The following is a 26,309-nucleotide window of genomic DNA, read 5'->3' on the forward strand; positions in this document are numbered from 1 at the left end:
GAATACCAGAAAAACCCTGAATAACAATAGCTGCGGCACAAAAATCAGCCTGTGTTCCCACACTTACCATGCGGCCCCAGAAGATGTGTGAGATTCTGCTGATGGAAAAGCTGATTTATAGCATCCACCCACCCCTAAAATAAACAAACAACTCACTGTGAATAGAACACCAGGCACTTTCAGGCACAGTTAATACAACTTTACATTCACAGGGAGTTATTAACATTCAGCCTCTAGCATATTTGGATACATAAGGCACTTAGCTTTTGAATGCTGCTACGTTGTGGAGGATGAAATAAACTGCTAACATTATGGACCTAATTCTGTTCTCAGTTATATGGGTTCAACTCCTTATGGTGAGTTTCTTTCACCACTTGCTTATTAAATATCATTTAGTAACTAGTCAGTGCTATTACTTTTTATAGTTCACTGAAAAAGGGTCATAGCCTGCCACCAAACTTGATAGATTGATAACTTTTTTTAAACACTAAGCAAGGGAGAAACCTCTTCTGCAACAGTAAAAATTAAACTCAAAATTAAAAGATCAAAATAAGGATGCCAGGAGGAAAAATACTGTGTAGAGTTGAGTGTGGATATGACAACTAATAAACAGATCACAAATCAATATGCAAGAAAAAATGAAGTTTGGACCTAAACATGCGATAGTGTCAGCTAAAATCTTTCACTATAAAATAAGACAGGAGAGGAAGCCGAAGAGTAAAAATGTATCAATACCACAAAGCTAAAGAAAGTGACCGGTGGCAAGTCTTGTCCATACAGATTTAGGTAGTTCTCTAGTGAAATATAATTGTGGCCATACTACATTTATATCTGTGTAAGCTGTAAAAACATTTTTCAAGATTTGTGTTAAGCTCTTAATAAGTAAAAAAAAATTGATCATTATATCAGTGATGTCAATGGCATTCTCATTTATATTCACACAGTGAGATTCCATATCTCAAATGAGATTCTCTGAAATGACATCAGAGGACAACATTCTTTGTTTCTAAAAACATCATGCAGCAACTTCCTCTTCAAAGCTTTGCATGTCATTTCAACTTGGAGTGAGTCTGAAAGTGCCAGCATAGCAGAAGTTACTTCATGTGTTCTGGTGAACGGGTAGCATTGTCATTTTTGGGAAGCTGAGCCCATTTCAGGGGCAAATAAAACAAAAGTTTAGCATTGCAAATATACAAATGTCTTGAAGCATTCTGAATACTTACCATTCAATTCCGTATTTGTACCTTGTTTTTTCATTTTTGATGGCTAAACTTGCCAGTGATGATGGGGCCCTTGTCCTGAATGCCTGGCACGTTCCTTTTTTGGAAAACCAATGTAATGAAGACTTCCGTTGGCATTTATCATTTTAGCCTGTCTTCTTCCTCATAATCCTCACTAGCAATGGATTGTCCAGAAAGGTACCCAATACAACCTTTCTTCACTGAGGGTATGTCTAGACTGCATCCCTCTGTCAGCAGAGGGATGCAGATTAGGCAGGTCGACATTGCAAATGAGGCAGGGATTTAAATATCCAGCACCTAATTTGCATAAAATAGCGGCTGCGTTTTGCCGACTCAGCACTTTGTTGGCAAAAAGTGGCAGTCTAAAGGGGGATCTGTCGAAAAGGGCTTTCTTTCTGGACAGATCCCCCTCTAGACTGACACTACTTGACTCTAGACTATCACTTTGCTTGCTTCAACAGAGATCGAAAAGTCTGCCTGTTGCACAGGAACTCCTAAGTCCTTTCCTGTTTAGTCCTATTGTCCCCCAGCCTATCCAGTTCTGTTTGCCTTCTCTTTGTAAATTAGATATTCATAACATTTAGAATTAAATAAGCATAAAACAAATTTCAATCTTGATTTTAGCCATTCCTTGTATCGATGCACAAAAGGGAAGGGTATGGAATATTCATCCCGTCTCTCATTTTGCTAGCCATCCTTACAGGGAACCATAATCTCCTTCCTCCTCTTCCTCCAGTCACATAATCTCCTTCCTCCTCCTTCCCCTGCTCCCTCTTTTGCACCCCTTTCTCCATCCCTCCTTCAGGTCAGAATCTTCTCCTACACCCATACCCCTTCCCAAACTCTGTACCCTCTCCAGGACCTTAATTGCAGGTCATAACACCCTCCTTCATCCAAATTCCCTCTCAGACTCCGTACCCCTTCCTGTACTCCAATCCCAGCTCTCTTCTGCACCCAATCTCCAATCCACACCCTGCACTTCCTCCATTAATATCATGGTAGGGTATGTCTACACTAGCTCGTTAATTCGAGCTAGGTAGGCAAATGAGGCAACCAGAGTTGCAAATAAAACCCAGGATTTAAATATCCCGGGCTTTATTTGCATGTTCCTGTCTGGTTGCCATTTTGAAATTTCACTAGCCCAAACTCACTGCCACGCGGCTACATGCGGCAATGAAACGTTAATTCGAACTAAGTCCTTAATTCGAATTAACTGTTATCCTTGTGGAATGAGGTGTATAGCCACGCAGCTATGGTTTCACGAGGCATACCTGTGCCGATCAAGAAAGGCTTCTTTGTCGGCGCGTCGCGTCCAGACTGCCCCGATCTGCCGACAAACAGCTGATCGGCAGAGCGGGGCAGCCATTTAAATTTAAATGAAGCCGCAATTATTTTAATCGCGGCTTCATTTCCCTCTGCCGATCTGGCTAATCTACATGCCTCCGTCGATGGAGGCATGTAGTCTAGACACACCCTAATTGAAATAAGAGCCGAGCACGGTCATAGGTGTTGAAAGATGCAGTACCATCAGGCTTGCCAACTGTGGGTGATTGGAGGGGCAAAAGAGGCAGTTGCTTCTGATTGTGACTGTTGCTATTGCGGCAGTGACCGGGTTGGAACCTTGGTCCCTTTAAAGTGCCAATGGAGTGGTGCACCACATGTCCTGAGTGACTCTAAAGCCCCAAGGGGGAAGTGTGTGTGTGCTCTAGGCAGTGTGGAGGGCTGGCTATCCTGGCCCCATCCAGGGGCAGCCCTAGACTAGCTGCCAGCAACTGGTGCCCTAGGCGAACCATGAAATTGGCGCCCCCATCTCCAAACCCCTCAATGATATTGTGCCACCATTTGGCGCCCCATTTAACTTGGCACCTTAGGCAACCGCCTACTTTGCCTATATGGACAGGCCGCCCCTGGCCCCACCCCTTCTACCTGAGGTCCCACCCCTTCCAGGGTGTGGAGCCACCTCACATTTTGCCCAAGGGCCTGTGGAGGCTGACAGCACCCCTGGATACCGTCCAAGGAGAGTTGAAATATTGGGAACTAGCATTGTGCTGATTATGACCAGACTGAGAGCAGATGTGGTTCCTGGCATTCTAGAAATGATTGCAAACATTGTATTGGAACAAACATAGCAATTCATTGAGACCAAAAATGCAGCACTGGCAACAACTTTGGAACTAAACTGTAGAAAGGAAGATAAGGAGATTCAGTTCTGGCTTTAGGATGTTGTGGTCTGTGCAATAGCAAGATGTGGAAGACATCTGCCAGCAGTACTAGTGACAAATTCTTATAACAAGACTAACACTCCCTCTTTGCTACTTCTCTAGGAATTCAAAGAGGATCAAACAAATTATGTGGCTTCATTCATGTTTAACTTAATTTAAATCTCCAGGCTAATTACCTTCTATATTTATAAGTGAAGAAAACAAAACAAAAAAAAATGGCTCACAGTACAGTATACCTTGAGAGAACACGTTACCCAAAGAGAATACTACAATACATTGTGGGAATGTGCCACAGACTCAGATGTGGCATTCAAGCATATGAGATGTCTTGAAAAAGTCAGCAAATGCCTAAGTAGACTTTCAAATTTGTGCTTATTCTGACACAAAGGATAACCCATTCAAACGGGGAGATGTGTTTATTTTTGGATAAGGCTAAGTTCCTCAGAACACAGTCCCTTTTATATATTAATTACATTATCCCACTATTGGCAAAAGATGATAAAAGCAATAGTGGAAAACAACTCAGTAGAACTTTCACAGAAATCACAATCCTATAACAAAAATCTGCAGAATAAAGTGCAGCTGGATGTGATGTTTGAAATTTCACAGGAGCAAGTTGCATGGCAAGATCCTGAGATACACTTTTATTTCTTTTTTAAAGCATGCCGAGTCTGCAAGAGGATAATTTCTTGAGGTACATAGACCCTTTTCAACAAGCCCAGAAAGTGCAGACTCAGCCATAATTTTTTTAGAAAATACAGTCTAATCACAAGGTTAACAACATTTTGTAACCTTTTTGAACCAGCAAACTTGTGTGACTGATATTGAGCATCTCCATAAAGATTGGTTTACATTTTATTAAAACTCATTCTGATGAAAATACAAGTTTACTACACAGAGCCATGCTGAATCAATAACCATACCAAGGCCGGCAATTTCACACCAGTCCAGAAAATTCAAATTGCTGAGCCAGTAACCCTACTAAAACTTGTGTCTTGGTATTATCCAAATAGTCTTTGACTAAAGACCTCAGTCTTGACAATAGCCCAGAAAGAAAAGTGCTGAGTCAGTGTTCCTTATGCATATTGGTGTCTGTGAGTGCTGAGTGGGGAATATAATAAAAGGTATGTATATGGGAGTTCCCCATAATCTACTGGTCTTGGGGCATCTCAGTTGCTTCAGAGTTCCTTCTTCACCTTACTCTTCACAGGTGGATGTGGACTTTCTTTTGTGGAAGACCGTGATGTGAAAAGCAGGAGGAAGAGGTGCCTGACTAGAAAGTTTCTGATCTGTGCCCACCACCAGCTGTACTGTAATATGCGGATCAGGACTTAGGGACAGGAAACAAAGAGTAGAGTAGCATTGCATTGTAATGAACATGCTGGCCCACTGAGTTGTAAGGAAAGGCTCAAGCCAGTGGAGAACACTGTGCTACTCCATTTAAAATCCAGCCCAAATCCTTAGGCTACATCTACATTGGCATGATCTTGCGCAAATACTCTTTAATGCAAGAATTCTTACGTTAAAGTATTTGTGCAAGAGAGCGTCTACACTGGCATGTGCCTTTGTGCAAGAGATGTGATTTTGCACAAGTGCATCCGTGCCAGTGTAGATGTTCTCTTGCGCAAGAAAGCTCCGATGGCCACTTTAACCATCGGGCTTTCTTGCGCAAGAAATTCATGTTGCCTGTCTACACTGGCCTCTTGCGCAAGAACAGTTGCACAAGAGGGCTTATTCCTGAGCAGGAGCATCATAGTTCTTGCGCAAGAAGCACTGATTTCACACATTAGAACGTCAGTGTTCTTGCACAAGAACTCCCTGCTAGTGTAGACAGGCAGCATGTTTTTGCGCTAAAGCGGCTGCTTTGGCACAAGATTGCGCCAATGTAGACACAGCCCTAGAGTATAGGAAAAGGATGTAGTGACCGGAGGGCAGATGGCACTAGACTCATTAGGGAGACAGATGTTGCATGACAGCAGGAGCAGGAGGCTGGAGGCAGTGTCTGGGGAGGTGGCTGCAGAGGGCAGGCCTGGCCTTAGGGCAAGATGAGCAAGGTGGTTGACATGGTCCCCGCGCCTTCAGGGCACCACGCTGCCCAGGGCTCACCAGCCTAGCTGCTTCCTTGCTGCCCTGGCTGGGAGCTGCCTGGCCACATAGTGCAGCCAACCACAACATGCTGCCTTGGGCCCTGGCCGGAGGCCAGGCAGTCTAAACTTATGAGAACAGAACACAGGAGAAGCAGTAATGAGATCAGAAGCAGCAAGAGATACAGCACAATGGCCTGTAATCAGTGACAGCAACGGCATATGTCAGGCTGCCCTAGAAACGGGAATATTGGCTTTATTTTTTATTGGGCTATTAAGTTCTTGCACCTAGCTGATTGTGCCTTTTGATCTCTTGTCTGCTAAACAGGATGTGAGAATGAACTCACTGAGGGTATGTCTACACTACAAAGTTAGTTCGAACTAACTTTCATAGGCGCTACACTAGCGCTCCGTTAGTTCGAATTTAATTCGAACTAACAGAGCGCTTAGTTCGAACTAGGTAATCCTCATTCCACGAGGATTAAGCCTAGTTCGAACTAGTTAGTACGAATTAAGGGGTGTGTAGCCCCTTAATTCGAACTAGTGGGAGGCTAGCCCTCCCCAGCTTTCCCTGGTGGCCACTCTGGCCAACACCAGGGAAACTCTACTGCCTCCCTCCTGGCCCCGGACCCCTTAAAGGGGCACGGGCTGGCTACGGTGCCTATGCCAGGTGCAAGCCTGCCAGCACCCAGCCAGCAGACCCTGCACCTGGCACGGATTGAGCCAGCCACCCGATGTCCCCCAGCCCTCCCCCTCTTCCCAAGACCAGGCTGGCGGCTCCCGGGAGCTTGCCCGGGACCGCAAGAGGCGGGCACCCACCTGGGCTAGTGCGGACATCGTGGACCTCGTCCACGATCTCCGCACTAGGCACAGGAAAGTGGCCGGCTTGGACAGGAGAGCTGCCAGCCTGGCCACCCAGGAGCAGGTGTGCAAGAGAATCAAGGGGGTCCACTGAGACCCCCGACCCTGAGCCCTGAGCTTACAATGGCCGTACTGGGTCAGACCAAAGGTCCATCTAGCCCCGTAGTCTATCTGCTGACAGTGGCCAACCCTAGGGACCCTGGAGGGGATGGACCGAAGACAGTGACCAAGCCATTTGTCTCGTGCCATCCCTCTCCAGCCTTCCACAAACCTTGGGCAGGGACAACACTCCTACCCCCTGGCTAATACAACTCCATGGACCCAACCTCCATGACTTGATCTCACTTCCCTTTAAACTCTGTTCTAGTTGTAGCCTTCACAGCCTCCTGCAGCAAGGAGTTCCACAGGTTGACTCTTTGCTTTGTGAAGAAGAACTTTCTGTTACTAGTTTGAAGCCTGCTACCCATTCCTTTCCTTTGGTGTCCTCTAGTCCTTCTTTATGGGAACTAATGAAGAACTTTTCTGTCTGCACCGTATCCACCCAACTCCTGCTTTTAGAGACCTCTATCCTGTCCCCCCTCTGTCTCCTCTTTTCTAAGCTGAAAAGTCCCAGTCTCTTTAGCCTCTCTTCATATGCCCTCCCCTCTCCCAGCCTCTCTCTTCCCCTCTCCCACCTCCTTTTCCCAGTCTCCCCCAGTTTTGTTCAATAAGGACAGATTCCATTTTGTGAGACACGTTATCTTTATTTTGTACATCAAGAAGAGGGGCTAGGAAAGGGTAAGTGGAAGGAAGTGAGGGAGGAATGGGGCACGAGCCCCCGACGGGGAGGACTGGTCTGGCTCTGCGGATTTCTGGGGGTGGAAGCTCTCCTGCAGCCCCCCAATTGCCTCCTCTCCCCAGATGGCAGCCTGTGGCAAGTGCAGCCAGGCTGATGGCCGAGTGCTGTGATGTGCCCAGTGTGGGCACTCAGGGCACTCCAAGCCAGGACTGCTTTGCAAGCGGGACACCCCTGAGAACTGTCTGTCCGGGGTGGGGGTCGGGACCCTTTAAGCACAGCCCTCGGCTAGCCTGAGACAGCATCTCCACGCTCTAAGTCCTCCTCTGATGCCCTGCCGGCACTGCTTCCGGCCATCCTTAACCCCGCTTCAGGGTCCACTTAATGTGGACGCGCTAGTTCGAATTAGCAAAACGCTAATTCAAACTAGTTTTTAGTTCTAGATGCGTTAGTTCAAACTAGCTTAGTTCGAATTAACTAATTCGAACTAAGTTAGTTTGAATTAGCGCTGTAGTGTAGACATACCCTGAGGGTGCATCCTGGTGCTTGGAGTGCTTGCCCCCAGCATCTTGCCTTCGGCCTCAGAGAACACTACCAAGCCTCAAAATAAGGCTGGTGTAGTACAGCACTTGCTTCCCTCTCACAACTTTCCATCTGGGTCAGGTGACCACTCATTAAATCCAAAGGAGCATCTTCATGAAGATTGGTTTAAATTTTGAGCTGCACTGTTAGGCAGTCTAATCTCTGGAAACGGCACACTCCATGTTTGGCTGCTAATTCTGTCTGCAGAAACTTCATAGCTGGGTATAGTTTAGATAATGAAGCAAGAGTTTCTGGGATTTGTAGTTGCTGTGTGCAGCAATAATAGCAGGGTTCAGACTGTACTGTTTCCCATTGCTATTTGTCATTGTGTAAATAGTGGAGAGAGGGTATTGTATTAGCTACCACCATCTTGGAAGATGCTTATAGGATTAAGGTGGGAGGGTGACCTGAAATGACAGCCTCCCAGCTGGGATCAGATAGCTGACTCATCCAGAAGAACTTGAAAGGAAACTGAAGGAACTTTAAGATAGCAACAGTTAATGAGAACCCTGAGTGCTACAATAAGTGGACCAGGTCAGACCATGGCAGGCTAATTTCTGCATCCAGTGGAAATTTTGCTTGGTTTTGGATCCAGCTGCATTCAAATTCTGGAAGATAAATCCAGATCTCATGTTCCAGATCTCCAAAGATGGAATTCCATCTCAAACACATAGCTAATTTATTCCAAGAATGATTTAGGCCTGGGGGCTCCTTTCGGTAATTTTTCAGGCTTCTAGGCATAATCTACAAAATATTCTTAAAACTCCCCAGAGCTATGTCCCATGCATACCTGATGAAATTAACATTGCTGGCTTACCCAGCTCTGCATTTTAGAGGGCCTCCTATGCTGTTTTTCTTATTTCAAATGACCTCTCCCTTCCCATTTTTCTTTTTAACAAGTAGCACTGATCATCTTGATTTTAAAAGACTGTACCCATCTACACCTGCTGAAAATTTTCCCTTCATTTAAAACTGTGGGTGTTCACATGTTATATACTATCACATACTATGAAATGAAGGGAAATCTCCTCAGCAGGTATAAATGGGGAGGGCTCGACAAATAATGCAATCTACTCACCCGAGGTGAGTAGATTGTAACCCGGAAGAGCCGGGTTCAGGCGATCTGCGCATGCGCAGATCGCTGGACAGTGCGGCTGGCGAGCAAGGCTCACCACAGTTTGGCGAGCCCTGTAAATGGGTATCGTTATTTCAAACTCCAACAGGTTAATTTGTGTGTGTGTGTGTGTGTGTGTGTGTGTGTGTGTACAGATATAGATATAAACTAGTAGATGAAAGCTTTTGATGTCACAAAGGTATGGCAGTTAGGCCATGTAATGCCTGTCTGTAGTCTTCCTCATGCAATCAATGAATTTGTTGCATGCAAATTTGCTGCAGAATAAAAGTAGTGATTGGTTGAGGTACAGCTCATATAGGGTTACCAAGCATCTGGTTTTCAACTGGAATACCCAGGCAAAAAGGGACCCTGGTGGCTGCCAAACAGACCATTACAAGTCAGGTCAGTGGTACAGTGGGTGCCCAGGACTAAGGCAGACTCCCTCTTGCCCTGGTTCCATGTGGCTCCTGGAAGTAGCTGCCAGTTCCCTGAAGCCCCTAGGCCAGGAAGGCTCTGCATATTGCCCTCACACTCACAGGCACCATCCCAACAACTCCCATTGGCTGAGAACCATGACCAATAGGAGTTGAGGGAGTGGCATCTGCCAGTACGAGGGCAGCACATGGAACCTCCCTGGCTATCCACAATGTACCTAGGGACTGCAGGGACCTGGTAGTCATTTTCTGGAAGCTATAATATGTGTTGCTGGGATACCACATTTGCGACCCCCTCCAGCACTTGAACCCCCTTTCATAGACTGGATTCCCCCCCTGCACTCCAAACACCTCATCCCTGGCCATACTCAAGAGCCCATACACTCACCCCAAGCCCTCATCCCCTTTCTGCATCCTAACCTCTTCCCCAGACTGGTGAAAGTGAGAGAGGGTAGGATTGAGGGAGGGAGTATGAAACGAGTATGTGTGGTGAGTGTTTGGGGAGGGTTGAGCCACAGAGAAGGAGTGGGATAGAGGTGGGGCCTTAGATAGGGGACGGAATGGGGCAGAGCAGTGATGTTCAGTTTTGGTTAGAAAGTTGGCAACCCTACTTTCATAGGACATTGACATGACAATAGACACATTCCTTACAAAGCCATTGCACAAGTGCAATTTGTAATGTCAAAATAACAAAGAACTTAAAAACTGAACAATAACAGTCCATGAATCCTCATGATGATTGAGCCTGGTGTCACTCTTATGAGAAAGAATTCTCAGCTGTGTTTGTTGCTGTTTCCATAGCTTCACACTGACTCAATAGACATGCTAGGCTTCAGAGTGACACAGAAGCAGAGTGTCCTGGAATCCTAGGGTGTGTCTACACAGCACCCTAAACTCAAAATAAGATACGCAATTTGCGCTATGCAAATTGCGTATCTTATTTTGAAATTTTGAAATTTGGTGCATCTACAAATTTAAAAGTAACATGCTATTTCAAGCCATTTCTTATCCGTTGTGCAATGAGGTTTACTAGGATGGTGAAATAGCACGGCTGTTATTTCAAAAAATATTTTGAAATAACAGGCGGCTTGTGTAGCTGCAGGGTAGTTATTTCAGGATACCTGAAATAGCCATGCAATGTAGACTTACCCCTATTGTGTAGACTAGCAAGGGAAAACGTCATCTTTAAATAATCATCCTGCATCTCTCAGCCACTTTGGATTGAATCCACATGGTCATGCTAACTTCAGTATTGTAGAATCTAGTCCACGTTTTGAAACTCCTTTCCTCTTGCTTACATCCATATAATGCCATTGAATTAAATTAATTTAGTCCTGTTACATGAGAGGACCATCAGACTCATAATGTACAAGACTGGATTGATAATGTTGTATCCTACTATGAGATTCAGAATAATTTGCTGTTTTCTTCAGAGGTATGTATTGGAATTAATTACTCATCCATACAAAGGACTGTTCTAGACAAGCTTTCCCCCAGAGCAGTTAATTCTTCAAAATGAAAATAATCAGATACTGAGCTCATTTCCGATTTTAGGTTTGTTGCCAAATATTTTTGGGGTAAACAAAATATGCTGGCAAAACTCTGCTCTCATGCTTTTTATTAACTGGGAAACAGGCAGTTGATTCTTATCCTTTCTATCAGCTCAAATAAATTACACATATTTCAGAACAGGAGACTTGTGTAAACTAGTGGGCTGCTTCCAAATTGGAAGCCAAAAAGCAAGTCTGTGTAAACTGTATTGTGATTTGCTGTACCAGGCCTTGATAATGAGAATGGTATGAAATAATTATTTCTAATTATTCCTTATTTTGAAATAATAAGTGGAGCGTCCACACTACCACCCTCATTATTTCAAAATATTATGGTTATATAAAAAATATGGTTATTTTGAAATATTAGCTCCTGCTTTTCATGAGGAATAATGCTTAGTTTGAAATAGTTATTTTGAAATAGCAGTAGTGTGGACACTCCATTGCTGCTATTTTGAAATAACTGCTCCCCAGAGTCATTCAAAGTAATTACTCCCCAATGTTTTCTGGGGCTTTAAGTTGAGGCAGCGCATCCATATCAAGGGAGTCTGCCTCAGACTAATTTCAAGGTCTCCCTATAGTGTGGACACACTATTTCAAAATATATTTGAAATATTTCGGGAGTTATTATTTCAAAATAGGTTATTTTGAAATAATTTCTTAGTGCACACATGCTCCAAAGCAGGCCAAGCAAAATTAGGTGACCCAGTTTTCAGTCACCCACTTCATGATCTGTGTCCCAATAGATCTGAGTTTTTTGGAACAATAATCTGCCATTAAGGGTACATCTACACAACAGCGTTATTTCTGAATCACTGTTGCTATTTCAAAATAACAAAATGCATGTCCAAACAGCAAGCCATTATTTTGAAATAATGTCAAGATGGAGGACTTCTTACTCTGACTCCTGTAACCCTCTTTTCATGAGGGCTGCGTCTAGACTGGCATGATTTTCCGCAAATGCTTTTAACGGAAAAGTTTTTCCGTTAAACGCACTTGTGGAAAAGAGTGTCTAGATTGGCACGGACGCTTTTGCGCAAAAGCACTTTTTGCGGAAAAGTGTCTGTGCCAATCTAGATGCGGTTTTGCGCAATAAAGCCCCGATAGCCATTTTTGCATCGGGGCTTTTTTGTGCAAAACGGTTCTCAGTTGTCTACACTGGCCCTCTTGCGCAAAAGCATTTGTGCAAGAGGGCTTTTTCTCGAATGGGAGAGTCATTGTATTTGCAGAAGAACACTGACAATCTTACATTAGATCGTTAGTGTTCTTGCGCAAATTCAAAGCGGCCAGTGTAGACAGCTGGCAAATTTTTCCGCAAAATCAGATGATTTTGTGGAAAAACTTGCCAGTCTAGACGCAGCCGAGGAGTAAGGGAAGTTGAAGGAAGAGTGTTCTTCCTTCAATTTCCTGCTATGTAGACAGCACCAAATACTTAATTAATCTATTTTGACTTCAGCTATGCAATTGATGTAGCTGAAGTTGCGTATCTTAATTCGACTTTTGTCCTGCAGTGTAGATGTATCCTAAATGTTTATGCTTCAGACAGCTGACTATAAACAGCATAGACCCAGGTTCAGATAACAGTTTTCTGAAGGTGAATGTCATGCTCAGGGGAAGGAGGAACATAACAGAAATAGCTAGAGGAAGGCATAGATCAGTAAGGCTCTGAAAGTTCAGTTCTGACTATATCAGCTTTGCTCCTCAACTCCTGAAACCTAATTTAGCAGAAACTGTCTGGTCGTTTGTGGTGGTGTGGCATGGACAGGCACTAGTCTGTTGTCCATGTGATTAAATCACCAAATGCATATGGAAAATCAAGATTTCCACCAAGGACTCAAGAGGTGAACAGTGAATTCCTTAATAACATAAGACAGCAGCATAGCCCCACAATAGAACTTTAGTTTTGAAAGAATAATTTGCTGTCTTGAGAGAGCTATTGCTTTCCATTGCTGGGCTTGTCAAGGAGAACAGCACAACTACTTTACTTTCTGTTAATGTTCTGAGGAATTTCAAGCTGCTGCTTGGATTTTCTTAACATAATGCTTAACTTTCAGCTGACCGAAACACAGCAGCTTACGGAAGAGGGGATGTCTACACAACAACACTATTTAGAAATAACTAGCATTATTTCAAAATAACTTAGTCTGCATCTACACAGCAGGCAATTATTTTGAAATAATGTTGAAATACTGCCAAGCTGGAGGACTTACTCTGATTCCTGTAACCCTCATTGTATGATGAGTAAAGGACGTTGAAGGAAAAGTGCTCTGTGTCAAAATAAGTGCTGTGTAGATGCTCCCAATTTCGAAATAAGCTATTTCAAAATAAGCTGTACAACTGATGTAGTTCAATTTGCGTAGCTTATTTTGAGTTAACCCATGCTGTGGAGATGCACCCAGAGACTCCATCTCAGCCCATGTGTGTACACTATGAGGCAAATAACACTTTAATTACTGAGTTAAATACCATTCAAAGCCCACATCATGCCCTCACACCCTACAAATAAGCAAGTCACTAATAAGAAAATTACAGGGACACATTTTTGTTTTCATTTTTAATAAGAGTCTCATTTGGAAAATATTGTCTTGAAAGGATGTCTGCATAATAGCAAGATTACCCTAATGACCCTCTTCATTGTCCAGTGATGGGGAAATAATCTTCAAATAAGAGCAAGGTAAACTGCAACAAGAGGGATGCTATATTAGAGCAAACAGTCATCCACAGGAAAAAGTACTCCCTATTCCTGCCATCCCATGCAAGTGTTGTCCCAAGGAAAGGCAGTTTGAAGCTGTAGGTGGAGTTTCACAGGATATCAACCAGTGGGGATTACCCAGGGTGTATACCAGTCAGTGCGTCAGTGTACATAGCCCACAACACTCCTCCCCAGCACAGGTTGTGTACTAGTGGAGCCGTGGTTGTGGGTGCCAAGACCCCTATGGGGAAGACTTTCAGCTACCAAGGGATACACAAGCATTTGCAAACTTTCAAAGTCCGATGATGCCCACAAATAATAAACATATTTGACAAGAATTTTGCCAGAGCTCTCCTTATCGACTGATCATGCAGTTGATACAAATTGTATCATCTGCACTATTAGCCGGTTAACCGCAATTTAACATCCTTAGTTTGTGCCATTATCATAGCCTTGGCTGCAGCAGTCCTGAAGCCGCTCTTTAATTTGCTCTCATTCAAAATGTTCATAGACAATTCTGTCTTTTTCAGTAGAGTCATCCACAGATTAGAAACAGAGAAAGTGTTCCATTACTTGGATACAGCCATCTTCATCTTCAACAAACCTTACTGTAAATAACCGCTTTTTACTGTGACTGATGTTGGGAGGTGAGTCCATTATCATGTTGTAGTGCTTTGTTTTACTGCGCTGCATCAGTATATTTTTCCTTTCCATTAGGTCAGTTAATTCATTTTGATTTGATTTGATTTGATTTACTGCAGCCATGATTCACAGCTTCTTTACAAACTAACTAATGTAGGTGCTCACACATAACATATTTCCCCAGGAGCTTTGGAAATGATCATTATGTTCAGTAAACAACTTATCTGATGGGCCCCAGAAAGTCAAATTCTTAGTTGCAAGGAAGAGAGTAACTGAGATCAGACATGTCAACATGTTTCTCCAATGCTGGGTTTCTACATTAATAATGTGCTGACTTTCTACATGTATGCATTTATTCAGCTTAAGGTTGGACTTGACCTCTGTCCAATTTGAAGTGGGCCATAAAATGGCTGGATGACTTTTCATGTAGCCTCAAGGCAACAACTAAGTTATGTCAGGAATTATACCCAGAAAAACACAAGAAATAATTTGGCATTGTCATCAGTAGTGTGCAACAAAACCCAGAACACTTTGTCAATTGATTCATAGTAAATTAGACAAGGCCAATCCAATTTCTCCCCATGTTTGAGCTCACATTTGCCATATGACTTTGAGAAGTTTCACTCTGCTCAGGTATTGGAAATGTCATATCCTTGATTTTGCCTGTTGAAGATTGTATGATCAGTATCAGCACAGTTTAAGAGTTCCTATAAAGAAGAATTTGATGTATCAATCTGTAGTGTGCAATTTTTCTTACTGCTGTTTCTGTCATCATGCAAGTCTAACTCTCCTTTTCATGTAAATCAGATTTTTCTTCATCATTACTCTCCTTTTCAGGCGAGCCACATTCTTCTTTATCGTCACTCTTTCTTTTTGCTGCCAGGAAAACTGGACAATTCTCCATCGCTTTCCTCATATTTCCATTCCTTATCTTCAGGTAAATTTTCTAATTCCTTCGTATAAGCAGAGTATTAAGCTATGTCTACACTACAAAGAAAAGTCAGAAAAAAATATGCAAATTGCGAACAGCAGTTTGCATATTTTTTCTGCTTTTCTTCTGAAAAAGGCTTTTCTGCCATTTGGCCCATCTACACAGGGACAAACGTCAGAAAAAACCCCTCTTTCAGAACATCCCTTCTTCCTCATAGAATGAGGTTTTCCGGGATGCTGAAAAAATGCATCTGCTTTTCCAATTTTTTTGTGTGGAAAAGCAGACATGTTCCTTGGACGTGGCAGAGCTTTTCCATTAAAAGTATTTGCACAAGAGAGCGTCTATATTGGCATGTGCCTTTGCGCAAAAGATTTGCTTTTGCGCAAAAGCATCTATGCCAGTGTAGACGCTCTCTTGCGCAAGAAAGCTCCAATGGCCATTTTAGCCATCGGGCTTTCTTGCCCAAGAAATTAACTTGGCTGTCTACACTGGCCATCTTGTGCAAGAGGGCTTATCCCTGAGCGGGAGTGTCGGAGTATTTGCACAAGAACCACTGATTTTGTACAGTACAAAGTCAGTGTTCTTGCACAAATACTCACGGCCAGTGTAGACAGGCAGCAAGATTTTGCACAAAAGTGGCTGCTTTTGCACAAAATCTTGCCAGTCTAGACGCAGCCTAAGAGTTTTGAGGAAATATAGTTCGCAGAAAATCTGGAAGGTTCCAAGGGATTCTACAAAGGTCCAGACCATTCTAGGATGTTAGTGAAAAATAAATCCATATATGGAATATATGAAATATTTTACTTCAAACATTGTATTTTCCCATTTTTTGCTAACACCCAGAGCCTGTTGCTCACTGAACCCAGCATCCCAGGTAGTTGTCTGGATCACCTTCCCCAAAATCTGGGCCTGGCTCAGAAGGAAGACCATATTTTCCATGTGTTGACTTTCATCAGCAATATTAGTTTGTCCACTGAAAAAACAGTATCAATTCTCCATCATTGGTTTTGAGCCCATTGTCAAAGTGTGGCATGATGCAGTGGCAGTCCTGTTAACCGCCCTTTTGGTATGCATCATACTGCAGGCTCAACAGCTCAATATACTCATCCAAACACGCTGACCAAAAATAACTTCAGCGAACAGCTTTTATATTAATTATTCCAGTGTGGATTTTGAGAGTCCAGCCAACCATCTGGTTCGTGAGGAGTTTCATATCAAAGCACAGAAACACGACTGTCTATAATTACTTTCTGCTGTCTTTTCCTGGCCAGATCCCAGGGCCCCATCTACAGCCTCCTCTTCCTTGACCACTTTTGTCTTTTAATGCTGTTGATCACAATAATTGAAAATTCATTCTTTTTTGGCTTTCATGACTATCCTCACCTAGTTTTCTTTTTGCTTTTCAGTTTGCTCATTCAGCTTCTGTTTTGGTGGTTCCCCCTCCTCTCCCACTCTCCTTGGGAGTCTCTCTGAGGCCTATCCTCTTCTCTCAATACTGCCTCTCTCTGGTTGACCTCATCTGCTCATATAATGTACTACAGTAGTTAGAAATCTAGCATTTTTATGCTGCTGGCATTGCAATCTACCTCTTCCCCTTTGATCTGGGTTCCTCACCTGTTTTTCTGACATCCTCTCTTGGATGTCTTGCTGATAGTTTAAACTCACCAGGGCCAAAATTGAAATCCCAGTCTTTCCTGCCAATCCCTCTCCATTGTCCCCATTTTCTGGCCTGGTTAACCTCTTTGCTATTCCTCTTGCACTAAGGCCCAGAACCTGAAGATTTCCCCACCTCTCTTCTTAGACATCGAAACTGTCTCCAGATCTTGTCTCCTTTTCAATCATAATGCTTCTATGATCTGTCCTTTTCTTTCTATCCAGTTAGCCATAACTGGCACCTAGACCCACATCTTCCTTTGCAGCATCCCTGCTTGCCTGCTACATGACCTATTCTGGTCAATACAATATGCAAGTATTAAAACTAGCTCCCTTGTCCATACTCTGAGTGTATCAACTTTCCTTTTAATGCTGCAATTACCCCTCTGTTTAACAGCACTGAGTTCAAAGCTCCTTTCCCCAGTGTTCTTCACAGCTCTGCCCCTCAACTAGGCTGACTCATATCATGTCTTCCCACAGCAAAAACTCCTTTTCTTCCATGCTTTCCTATATCCAACCCTATAATCTGGTCCAACAGGCTATCCCTTCTTTGTAAGGCTCCCACTGGCCATGGTGTCAATAGGAAAACCTCTTGTTATAATGGCTTGGAGTGGTGCAAGATGAAATTGTTGGAATTTACTTTATAATTATACAGGAAAAAATGCAAAATGTGTATCTGAGCAGCATGTATTTGTGTATATACCCTTCCCCATCCTTGTATGTCACCTGTCACCTTAGGCTGGGATTTCCAAGGGGCTTTAAGGTATTAAGCTTCCAATTCCATTGGCTTACCATGGCATTTAGGTGCCTAATTTCCTGAGACCCCTTCTGAAAAACCCAATGTGGCAATGTGCTGGGCAACAGCAGCTGAGTCAGCCTTCTGCTCAATTCAGGTCCAATTAATTCTCCAGAGTAGATCTCATTGACGAGAACTGTGCCTAACTGAGAACTAGGAGGCTAATAGGCAAATAGGCAGATGATACAAAAAGCACAAGAAGGAAGTAGGATGGGAGGAAATAGTTAGACAGAGGGAGAGAGAGATTGCTCTTCCTTGTCTGTCTCAGGAGCGAAGGCTTCCCTAGGACTTTGGGGGTGAAACTATATAGTGTATACGGGCTGTAGAAACCAGAATTGTAAATCAGCTGCACAAGGTGTTTAAATAGCAAAAAGGCCTCTGAGCTGTTTGTAGATGTGAGCAGTCAGGAATGGACCCTGACACACCCAATCTCAGTCCTTCTTGACGCGACTACATCTGTTGGGAAAGGCTCACAACATCCACATCTTCCAGAAATCCCGCCTCTTCCGAAAAATGCATGCTGGCATTTTTTATCCTGACCACACCATCAAAGTCGGGGTGGTGAACATGTCCATCATCATCCTGGGTAACACAGACTATCCCTTGCTCCCTTGGCTCATGAAGCCCTACGGGCAGCCTGGATCCCAGCAAGGAGCATTTCAATGCCAGGCTGAGCAGGTGCTGCATGGCTGTTGAATGTGCATTTGGCATTTAAAGGGGAGGTTCAGGGGTCTCCTCACCCACCTGGATCTCAGCGAGCACAACATCCTCTTCATGGGCAGCCTGTTGTGTGCTCCATAACTTTTGTGATAGCAAGGGGAAGACTTTTTTGCCAGGATGGGGGACTGAGGCAGAACGTCTGGCCAGGCTATTTAAGCAGCCGGATACCAGTGCATCAGGAGAGCACATCAAGGGGCAGTTCTCATCAGAGAAGAGACCTTGAGGGACAGTTTCATGGAAGGCCAGTTGTACCTCCTCACAAGGGACCCCTGCATTCCCTTTGTATGCCTTTCATCCCTCCCCCAAACCCTGCTCCTATCCCCTTCCCTCCTCCCCTGCAGATCAAACAATAGTGACATTAAAAAAAACCAGGATTCTTTATTGGGGAGATATAGAACAGGAGAGGGACCTGGGTAAAGCACCTGGAATGGGGGAGGGGAATGGGGGCTCATGTATGGAGCTGAGAGTGGTGCCTGCCTCTGGGTTGTCGGGAAGCTTTGGCTGCCCAAGAGGTCCCACTTTCCCATGTTCTGGGGCCCCAGTGGCCCTGGGAAGGCCTCATGGGGCGGGGGGAGGAAGGGAGGTGGCTGGTGGCCTGCTCCATGCATGTTGCCATGCGTTCCATCATTGAGCTGAGGGAGGAGAACATGGCATTGTGCTGACACGGCAGTTGGTCCCAGGTTCAGCTGCTCCCATTTAGCTCAGTGCTTCTCCCAGTTGGCAGCCCGTTCCTGGCACTCATCCTTGAGTCCCTGGATGAGGGACTCATAGACTCATAGACTTTAAGGTCAGAAGGGACCATTATGATCATCTAGTCTGACCCCCTGCACAGTGCAGGCCACAGAATCTCGCCCACCCCTCCTGCATGAAGTCCTCCCAGGTACTTTTCCACCTGAGGACCCCATGGAGTCAGGTAGGTGGTGCAGGAGGTGGGGGATGCATCAAGCTTGCAGCTGTCCTAGCAGTGAAGAAAAGTGACAAGGGCAGTCGTCCCAGTAGACACTGTGAATGAAGCCTGGCTCTAATCTCTGAGCTGACACTGAAGGTCTTGGTTCAGATGATGATGATGTGCTTTGAGCAAGGCCACATGTTGCCAAGACAGCAGACACTTTCCAGCAGGGACACTGATGTCCCAGGGAAGCATTGCAACACCCATGGCCCAAGGACAAGCAGGCATGGGAAGGTGCTGGCCAGGCTGAGAGCATGCGAGAATAGGGGACAGGGAGGCTTGGCTTCCTTCTGTGTCCCACACATGCTGGGTCTGGCACTGCTGGCATCCCACAGAGGGAGAACTTCTATCCCTGCCCACTGGAGGAAGGGCTGTTGGAGGAGGTGTGTGTGAGTGGCAGAGACCACTTGCCAGAGAGAGTGCTTCTGGGGTCCTTTCCTCTTCCTCCCCCCAGCAGGTTCCCATGCACAATGTCAGTCTATTCCACATCACTGCACTTGACTGCCAGCTAACGCTGACTGAGTGCGGGCATGAGCCTGTGCCATGTGCGGCACTGCTATGTGATTCCATGACTCCTTAGTAGTGTCTTGTCATGGGAAGGTGTCCCACTACAGAGGCCAGAATAAGGCAGGCCTCTCCAGGAACCTTGTGAGAGAGCCTGAGGGGTTCCTGTGTAAGAGCGTCATGGAGCTGAGTGCTCTAGACTGGTGCTTCCAGGCCGACTAGGCCGAGAGAGGAGCACACAGCCCCTCATAGCCCATTGTGTGTAGATAGGGAAAGTTATAGAACTCAACTGAAGTACCCTCCCCCAGTTCCTCCAAAGCCTGGGAGAAGTCCTGGGAGGGGAGTACTAGCTCCAGAGTGAGGAGAAGGTCCTGGCTGGCAGGCATGGTCATCTGGCTGGCCTCCTCCTCGTCCTCTCCCACCTCACCCTCCTGCAGGCTGGAGACTGGCATGTTCTGGCCAGACTCAATGACAATGGCAGGATACATGACCGACTCCCCTCCCAGGATCACATCCAGGTGGTCAGAGTACAGGAAGCTGTGTGATGCCATTCAGAGTATCCACTCTGCTCTCTGGCCTCATGGTAAGCTTGCCAGAGCTCTTTAATCTTCATCTAGACCTCGTCCAGGGTCCAGGTGTGGCCTTTCTCAGCCAAACAGGTGATGATCCAGTGTAGATTTCAGCATTCCTTTTTCTGGTGTGGAAATCCTGCAGGTTAGTCTCCTCCCCCCAGACCTCTATGAGGTCAAGGATCTCTGCACTGGTCCAGGCCAGAGCTCTCCTGCATCCCTGGACAGTGGCAGCTGGAGCAGCAGGGGTCCTGGCAACTGTGGGAGGCTCTGAGAGAGCTTTGGGGTCCATCATGCCTGCCCCAGATGCTGCTATCTTGCATGGGTCAATCAAAGTTGGTCACCAGCAAGAAGCCCTTCTCCTGCTTCTGGGACTTTTAAGACCACCAGGAGGAGGGGAGCAGTAGAGCTGTTAGGTGTGGTCAGAACAGTCAGAGCTGCAGCTGTGAGAGGCTTCTGGGGTGTGTCTAAACTACATGGCTCCATCAATGGAGCCATGTAGATTAGGCTGATCAGCAAAGGGAAATGAAGCCGCGATTTAAATAATCGCGGCTTCATTTAAATTTAAATGGCTGCCGCACTGAGCCGACAAACAGCTGATCAGCTGTTTGTCAGCTCAGCGTGCTAGTCTGGACGCTCCCATGCCGACCGGAAAGCCCTTTATCAACCTCCCCGTTATGCCTTCTAGGATGAGGTTTACCGGGGAGGTCGATAAAGGGCTTTCATGTTGGCAGGGGAGCGTCCAGACTGCCCCGATCTGCCGACAAACAGCTGATCGGCAGAGTGGGGCAGCCATTTAAATTTAAATGAAGCCACGATTATTTAAATTGCGCCTTCATTTCCCTTTGCTGAACAAACAAATCTACATGGCTCCGTCAACGGAGCCATGTAGTCTAGACGTATCCCTGGTGTCCAATTATTTTGACATAGCAGCACCGGAGTGTCCACGCTAACACTGTTTTGAAATAGTTATTTCCCGTGGAAAGCAGGAGTGCAGATTTTGAAATTACCAATCCATTATTTTGAAATGTGTGTGGACGCTCCACTTATAAATTCGACTTAAGGGGGATTATTTTGAAATAACACCCTAGTGTAGAGCAGGGCTTATAGTTCATCATTCACACAGTCTTCACAGATAATCTATGTATGGTTTCTTAAATATAATTCTTAACTTTTGTTTAGTGAAAAGGGAAAATCTCTCAGGACATAGAGAACAAGAACAGTCTAATCAGTTTCCAGAGAGTTCCCTCTCACAATGCTGTTTGGCACAGTTTTATCTCCAGACTAAAAAGAGGAACAGGCTAGAACATTACTTGTCATAGTATTTCCCATCTTTGGGCTGTTCTCAGGCCCTTCCAGCTAAGCCCACATGCATACTCCATGTGAGATATTCTAGTTTAACCCACATGCATATGCTGTGTTAGGTATTTGGTGTGGGATTTTCAAAGATGCTTGAAGGAAGTAGGTGCCCATCTCCTTTTGACAATGGTTCCCAACCTTGACTCTTCACGTATTTTTACAATACACCAAAGTGTACTTTGTACTTTATAGAAAAACCAGCAGGAAAGCAAACATTTAAAATCTAGTTTAGCTATATTAGTAATAGCACAGTACAGAATGGGGAAAAGGGGATGGGGAGAGGAAAGAGAAGAGTAACTAGATTACATTGTGAGTCAGTTTAGGCCTATTTGCATCCAGAGGGTTCGGTTAAAAGTATGAAGTAGCTTGCCCTACTTTTAAAATTTTTATTATTGATTGTCATTTTGTGGCCATCGTGTAAGCAGTATGTTTAGAGAAGGAATTTCAATGAGAAGAGGGAAGTGGTTTTACGTACACTGTCTGAAGCACATACCTTAATATTCAATGCTGAATTTTTGTAAGGAAAAAAGTACAGAAATTAGACATTATTTATTGATCATGAGGCTGAAAACATGGAAAAATCATTTGATCTAGTGTGGCCAACTTCCAGTTGTATTTGTCTATTATGAGTGACACGTTAAAAAAAAAAAAAAAAGAATAGAATATTACCCCTGACAAGTTAACATTGCTTTGTGGTTTATGTCTGTAAGCTGAGAGTGTGATGCTGAAATATTTGGGGAAATACCTATTAGCATCTACTCTTTTGCAAATAATCTGAAAGTGCTAAAGAACAACTCCTTTTAAAACATTAAAGATGAGTCCTCTCCCCCCCTCAAGCCCCCTACCATTATGTAGGTTTCGTGCCTCCCTCGTGGAAAGTTACCAACTCTCATTTGTTTTGTTTGGGCCTCATTTAAACATAACTTGCCTCAAGCAAGTAAGCAAGACAACGTGTCCTGGCTTGTAAGGTAATAGGATCTATCTCTGCAAACTGACCTCAGCCTAACAGCAATTGCAAGGGAAACACATGGACGATTAATGATAGATAATAGAATGATGGTTTATATATATATATATATATACATTATTATAAAGTTTATCGTAGGATTAAAGTCAACAGTTTTTGACTCTCCTTATCAAGGAATTGCACAGAGCACTAGAGTGTTTCTTGCACTCAGCCAAAGCCTAACCTCTAGAAATATCTCCTCGTTTGCTATTGCCTCTCTGAAGCCTGAACTGTAACTGGTCCTTAATGGTTACTTGGAACAGAATTGCCTCATTTGCTAGTTCAGATGAAATAGTAATTCAGGAAGTAGAGGAACCCTGGACCCATCTTTCTGAAATAAAGGGAGTCTCAGGAAGAGAAGTGGATTGCAGGCCAGCAAGAAAACCCTGGTAGTGAGCTACAAGCATTGTTGAGCACTGGCTTTGTGGTTTTTTTTTACCTGTGGGCCTCGAGGCATTTTCTAAAGTTAGGTAAGGAACAATATCGTTATCCCTATGTTAGGGGTGAGGAAACTGACAGGGGCCCAGCTAGTCAATGGAATTTTGGCACCTAATTCCCAATGATTTCTGTGACAGTTAGGCACCTTCTTTCTCTGCATGAATGTCATGCTTCTGTCTCTTGGCCCATTTCATATTGCCATGCCCAGACCCCTGTCTTCTATTCTTTATCTCTTGATGTAGAGTAGGGAGGGATCAAGTAATATGATGTGGTTTGCAGCTAGGCTTCGTTCAGGGGAAGTACCTCGGGAGACATGGCATTGCAAGGAATATACAGAGAGAAGCTGGCACATCATGGCAGCATGGCTGAAAATCCTGAGTTGCTAAAAGCCAGTCTGTTGCTGCTTAACAACCTTGCTTTCGGGGTGAATAAAATAGGAGACTGGGGGAACGTCCATGCTCCTATCATGACCATTCCCTGTACTATATGGAAAAACTTGTTTTCATTATTCACTCTTACATGCACATGGGCTCAGTATACATTTTGCTTAACATATTTTACAATCTGAAGCTAAGCTTGCACAAAAAAAGTAGCTTTTCTTATTTTGGATCCCTGTATAAGATTAGTTCACTATTTACAGCATTCCCTATAACAGCTTATACTCACTATAGGGAATGCTGCCAATACTGTTTGTCAGGTGCAACTGAAGAGCTTTCCATGTGATCCTTCTAAGACTCTTACTTTGTCAATGATTTATTATATTATCAGTGTTATGGACAGTTTATGTTTCTCCATGTGTGACGTGGGGTTAATGATACTGCTACTTACCTAACTGCTCTATGAAAGCAAGTGTTAATTTCTCTAGCTTCAGGAGAATGAATGCTTTTCTGGGAGATATGTTTAGTCAAATACAAGTTACTAGGATCACTACAAGAGTACCTGGGTGATGTTTTGTGGCCTGTTTTATAGAAGTCAGATTAAATGGTCATAACAGTCCCTTCTGGCCTTAAAATCTATGAGTCTATGACCTTTTTAAAATGCTGAGGTCTGCAGGAGAAAAAAGTGGTACAAATAAATTATTTTGTGTTTTTTTCTTATTCATTATTGATTGAAAGCCTATGCTAAAATCTGTGTCATGACATAAGAAAAACAGGAGGACATTTTCATAGAAAAGTAATTTCTAAGTCACTCTACATACTTCTAAGAACCGTATCAGTGTGGAGGGAAAGAAAGAAGGAAAAGCAATGTTTAGGAACATCACTGTTTCCAGACATAAATATTTCTATTTCTGACTTGATAAATCTGTTTAAATCCCTGTTTCGGGTTCCCATGAAAGGAAATACTGCCCAAAGGTAGGTCATGTGATATAACAGAGTTTTTTTGCGACCTCATTGACCCTGTGAATTGATCAAGGAAGATAGATAATGGCTCCAAAGTGTGCATTGAATATTTTGCTTTTCCAATATCTAGAAGATTCTGTACATCTGAGGTATCATTTTCTTTTTCCTTAGCAGGTCTAGTGGAGATGTCCTACAGACCAAAGAAGAGCTGTATTTTTTTTTCTTATCACCTCATAAACAGTCAGATTTTGACTGAGGATGTTAGGTAATGCTTGCCACATCCAGAACTCAAAGGGGGTATGGCTTTCATTGTATAACCCTTTAAGATCTGAGGCAATACTGTTTTAACACAACATATTATTTTCCCTTCCTGCTTTTACTGGGCTCTGATGCTGATTTTAGAACTTGACAGCTGTATTTGGACTTAACTTATGTCTCCCAGTTGGGGAGAAAAAAAGTTATACATGTTCAGAACACCCAGAAAAATAAAGTATATGTTGAAAGCAACATTTGCCCTTAGGAACTGCTAGTGTATGTTATTTAGAAAAACAGAAAAGAACTTTTTTACTTTCAATATAGAGTTCTCAGTAATAATAATACCCATGTGCAAGTATTTGATTGAATGATATGGATGAAGTAATAGAAATCACTACATAGACTCCAGAATTTCAAGGGCTGGAATGTGTTACAAATAGAGCAACTATAGATATTTGAATGAACTGCTTGTCTTTACAATCAAAGTGAAGTCCTCCCTGAAAGAGGCCAGCAGGACAGTGTTTTACAAAGTCGCAGCATGCCATTCTTGGAAGGTAAGAATTCACTTTGTCCGTGTGAGCATAAATAATCAATGGGGGTTCAATATAAACCACTGAGGAGTCATTGAACAGGTATATTTCTAGTGGGGTTCAAAGGGATTGGTTCTTGGTCCTCTCTATGATTTACTATTTTTATCAACGATGTGAATAAAAACCACAGAATTATCACTGACAAAGAGATGAAACAAAAATTGGAGGCATGGTTAATAATGACGAGAACAGGTCATTGATACAGAGAAATTTGTATTGTTTGGCTAAGTTGGGTGCAAGCAAGCAATATGAGTTTTAATACTGCTAAACAATGGTCCCTCTACATTTTTCCGTCCATGTGCAGAATGAATGTTATGTGCACTGAGGCATGTGCAGATGTGCATCGCCAATAGAAACACATGTTGCCACTTGTGGCATCGTAGGTGCTCTGCTAATCAGCTGGGTGTCACCTGATTCTATCCTGGGTGCCAGTTTAGCGCTCATCTTACAGGAAACACTGCAGTGCTAAATGTACCTGCATACATCTAGGAACAAAGAATGCAGGGCATGGCTAGAGGATAAGGCACTTGATTTCAGTAAGCAATTACTGAAAGAGATTTGGGGGACATTCATGATGGATAATCAGCTGCACATGAACTCCCAGTGTGACACTGTTTCCAAAGGGGCCCATGTGATCTTGGAATGCATAAATGGGACTCTTCAGTAGAAGTAGAGAGGTATTTGGTACTCGCGCAACTGCTGTGGAAATACTCTTTCCAGTTCTGGGGGCCACAGTTCAAGAAGGCTGTTGAAAAATTTGGAAAGGATTCAGAGAAGAGCCAGGAGAATCATTAAATGAGGAGAAAACGTATCTTAGAATGGTAGACACAGAGAGCAAAATGTATATACTTAACAAAGGGAAAGATAAAGGGTAACTAGGTTGAGGCCAGGAGTGGGACTTACATGATGCAAAGACTTTATGCTGCACATCCGGTAGGAACATAACCGGGGCAGTCTATTAGAGCAGATTGCCATATGTCAGTGCATTAACCCACTCAGCCA

General features: G+C 43.8%; 1 long non-coding RNA gene across 1 annotated transcript; it reads left to right on the forward strand.

The window, feature by feature from the left end:
* Positions 1 to 252: 252 nt before the first annotated feature.
* LOC142827681 (uncharacterized) lies at positions 253 to 15,424 on the forward strand. The gene is made up of 3 exons (XR_012902392.1): positions 253 to 356; positions 14,086 to 14,202; positions 15,035 to 15,424. It is a non-coding gene; the product is annotated as an uncharacterized LOC142827681 (long non-coding RNA).
* The last annotated feature ends 10,885 nt before the right edge of the window (positions 15,425 to 26,309 follow it).

The sequence above is a fragment of the Pelodiscus sinensis genome, chromosome 3, assembly GCF_049634645.1.
Source record: "Pelodiscus sinensis isolate JC-2024 chromosome 3, ASM4963464v1, whole genome shotgun sequence".
In the NCBI taxonomy this organism is placed as follows: Eukaryota; Metazoa; Chordata; order Testudines; family Trionychidae; genus Pelodiscus; species Pelodiscus sinensis.